Here is a 4272-nt window from a genome sequence, read left to right as displayed (position 1 = left end):
ACAGACCAGTTCTTAATAAATGTAAATGTGACTTTCTGTCATAACCAAATCAATGGGGAATTAAAAGTCAGCCGTCAAAATCAATGGTAAATGCTTTGTCAACTAAGACCATGAATGATCACAATATTGCTCTAGGTAATGTGGAATACTTTCTGACATAAGAATGAGCAGAAAGGCAATCTGGAGATAAAGAGAAGGTTAAAAGAACAAGAATATAGGCATGAAATAGATGAATTGCATCAAGAAAAATCTTTACATTTCCCATTACTTCATAAAAACAACAGACTATGAATTGGCTTCATGAGTCAACTGTTGCTGGACATCCTGGTTACTAGTTGTGCTATTTCCTTACTCTCTTGTACTAGGTTAATGACGTATGTGAGAAGAAAACAATGAGGTATTCCTGGCCTTGCTGTTGTGCTATAATATCCCTCATCCTCATACACTGGCCATATTTTAGAGATGGTGAGAGCATTTTTTATGACTGCTTGATATACGTTTTATGGCACTCGCTGGCTGGTTTAGTACAATGAGGAGTTCTAACGTATCTGCTCAGCCCTGAATCCATGCTGGTGCTGTTCATGCCCTTCTGCAGCCTGCAATATTCTGTGGCCTGAGACCCGTAAGAAAATATACTGCAGGCACCCATCAGCGGTGGACAGAGAAACAGAGTAAGATGTAGAGAAGGGGCAAATCGCATAGAGTTAAAGGAGTTGCAGGAGATGTAAGGTCAGAGATGGTGAGCTGGAGCACCGAAGAGGAGAGGGGGCGCTCCAGATGAAAGGAATGGAGATGCAAAGTTGTGAGTGAAAGTAGATGGGTGCGATATAGGTGCAACTCCTCAGCAAACTGCAAACCTAAAGGAATATGCTACTTACCAGTATGCATCTGTTCTTGGCATGTAGAGCTGCAGATCTACACACTATGCATAGATCGCCATCTGGTGTTGGGTCCGGATGTTTGCACTTGTTTTTGTCCTGGAAAGTCTTTGGAAGTCGCGATGTATGTGACTCCTCCTTAGGATCACAGTGTGCATGGGCATTGGCTCCATCCTCAGATTGTTTTTCGCCAGCAGGGAAATGATGGAGCTTTGTAAGCAACAGGAAGATGCCCTCGTATACTGTATCTAAATAAGATAATACTGGAGCAGATAAAGGAAGCCGGGGAGGCGGGTGGGCGTGTGTAGATCTGCAGCTCTACATGCCAAAAACAGATGCATATTGGTAAGTAGCATATTCCGTTCGAGGCATATGAGCTGCAGACTACACACTATGCATAGATTGTATAGCAGTCCCACTTCCTAGCGGCAGCCACCAGTATCTGCTGCAGTAGTCTGAAATAGGGTTTTGAGTACAGCTTGGCCCACACTGGCTTGTTGTTTCGACTGCACATCTACACAATAGTGTTTTGTGAATGTATGTGGTATAGACCATGTAGCTGCTTTGCAGATGTCATCTAATGGAATGTTCCCTAAGAATGCCATAGAAGCCCCTATTTTTCTTGAAGAGTGGGCTTTAGGAGCAACAGTTAAAGTGCGTTTTGCCTTGTGGTAGCAAATTTGTATGCATTTAACAATCCATCTGGCTATCCCGGACTTAGATATGGGATTGCCTTTGTGTGGGGGTGAGAAAGAAACAAAAAGTTGTTTGGTTTTTCGAAAAGGTTTGTGTTCTTTCAAAGTAATAGAGCAATGCTCTTTTAACATCTAAAGTATGAAGAGCTCTTTCTGCGACTGTGTGTGGTTGCGAGAAGAAAACGGGCAACTCCACAGATTGATTAAGGTGGAAGGGGGAAATGACTTTAGGGAGGAATTTAGAATTAGTGTGGAGAACCACTTTAATGTGATGCATTTGTAAGAATGGTTCCTGAATAGTTAGGGCTTGTAGCTCACTAACTCTTCTTAGAGAAGTTATGGCCACTAGGAAAGCAACCATCCATGTTAAGAATTGTAGCTCACTTTTATGTAGAGGTTCAAAAGGAGGTCCCATTAGTCATGTGAGAACGATATTTAAATTCCACACGGGTGAGGGTGGAACTCTGGGAGGAATTATCCTTTTGAGTCCTTCCATAAAGGCTTTGATGGCGGGTACTCTAAATAGTGATAAATGTTGTCTATTTTGTAGATATGCTGCTATAGCAGCAAGGTGTAGCCGAATAGACGTATAGGCTAAGTTGCACCTTCGTATGTGTAGTAGGTAGGTTATGATGTGTTGGATAGACACATCTAGGGGATTGATGGTATTGTTATGGCAATATATCACAAATTGTTTCCACTTGGCTGCATAGCAGACTCTAGTGGTAGGGCGTCTAGCCTCCTTAATGACGTTCCTACAGTCAGGAGGAAGGTTAAGGTAACCAAATTCTACGACCTCAGGAGCCAGATCGCAAGGTTGAGCTGAGCTGGGTCCGGGTGTCTGATCTCTCCATGGTTCTGGGTTAAGAAGCGTGGTGAGAGGTGTAATCTTTGGTGCAGGACTACTGACATTTCCACCAATGTGGTGTACCACGGTTGTCTGGCCCAAGTTGGAGCAACTAGAATGAGAGTTAGTGAGTGTTGCTGTAGTTTGTGCACCACTAGTGGTATGAGTGGGAGAGGCGGAAAGGCGTACACAAATCTGCCTGACCAGTTCATCCATATCGCATTGCCTTTGGACAATGGGTGTGGGTATCTGGCGCCGAAGCTTGGGCATTTGGCGTTTTCGTGGGTGGTGAAGAGGTCTATCTGTGGTTGCCCCCACATTTAAAAGTATGGTTGAAGAACTTGTGGATGGAGTTCCCACTTGTGGATCTGTTGTGTTTGACGACTTAACTGATCTGCCATGGTGTTTTGGACTCCTGGGACGTGTTGGGCTAGGAGAAATATGTTCTGAAGTATAGCCCACCTCCATATGTTTTGTGCTACCTGGGAGAGCTGCAGAGAGTGTGTCCCTCCTTGTTTTTGGCTGTCATGTTCTCCGTGTGGAGTAAGACAGCCTTGCCCGATATTTGTTTTTGAAATGCTTTTAAGGCTAGGAATATGGCCAGTAATTCCAGGTAATTGATGTGGAATAACTTCTGTTGAGGTGTCCACCTGCTTCCATGGTGTGGTGTAATAGGTGAGCTCCCCAGCTGGAGAGCGATGCGTCCGCTGTCATGACAATCTGAGGAACTGGCTCTGGGAACGGTCGCCCTTTGGAAAGGTTTTTGGTGTTCCACCACTGCAGAGAGCGATGAGTGCGACTGTCTACCAACACCAGATCTGTTAGCTGACCTTGAGCCTGGTTGCATTGGCGTGCTAAGCACTCTTGTATGGGACGCATCTGGAGTCTTGCGTGAAGCACTATGAATATGCAAGAGGCCATCATCCCTATGAGCTGCATGAACCCTCGAGCTGGGAGAGTGATGCGGCTGAAACTTGGGTAGGAGAGCGAGAATGCTTGCTATCCTTGCTGGATTGGGATAGGCTAGCGCTTTTGAGACGTTTATTGTGGCGCCAAGGTACTGTTGTGTGTGAGAGGGTTGCAGATGAGACTTGGTGTAGTTTACTATGAACCCCAGGTCGTGGAGTAATTGGATAGTCGCGTGAGTGTGATGAACACACTGTTTGTACGAGCTGGCTTTTATGAGCCAGTCGTCGAGGTATGGGAAGACGTGAATGTGTTGTCTTAGATTGGCTGCGACTACTGCTAGGCACTTTGTGAATACCCGTGGTGCTATTGTGACTCAGAAAGGGAGTACTTTGAATTGATAGTGCTGCCCGTCCACTACAAACCAAAGTTATTTTCTGTGAGCAGCGTGTATGGGAATATGGAAATAGGCGTCCTTGAGATCTAAGGTGGCCAGGAAGTCGCCCTGTGAAAGTAGAGGGAGGACTTGCTGAAGTGTAACCATGTGGAAGTGGTCTGATTGTATGTACAGGTTTAGTGGCCTGAGGTCTAGAATAGGTCTCAGAGAGCCATCCTTCTTTGGTATGAGAAAATACAGGGAGTAAACTCCCATGTTTTGTTGGTGCAGGGGGAACTAGTTCTATTGCACTTTTTTGTAGTAAGGAAATTACCTCTTGTTTGAGGAGTGACAAATGTTCTGCTGACATTGGACGCTGTTTGGGTGGAATGTTTGGGGGGTAGAGGTAAGTTTGAGACAGTAACCTGATTGCACTATTTGTCGCACCCACATGTCTGTGGTGATGTTGGTCCAGACAGGAAGGAACTGCTGTATTCGTCCCCCGACAGGAGTGGAATGGTCCGGGGGAAGCGGAGGGAAGTCATTGGGCAGGGGTGGATGCAGAGCGGG

Source organism: Triturus cristatus, chromosome 4_1, assembly GCF_964204655.1.
Source record: "Triturus cristatus chromosome 4_1, aTriCri1.1, whole genome shotgun sequence".
NCBI lineage: Eukaryota > Metazoa > Chordata > Amphibia > Caudata > Salamandridae > Triturus > Triturus cristatus.
This window is presented reverse-complemented; position numbering follows the sequence as displayed.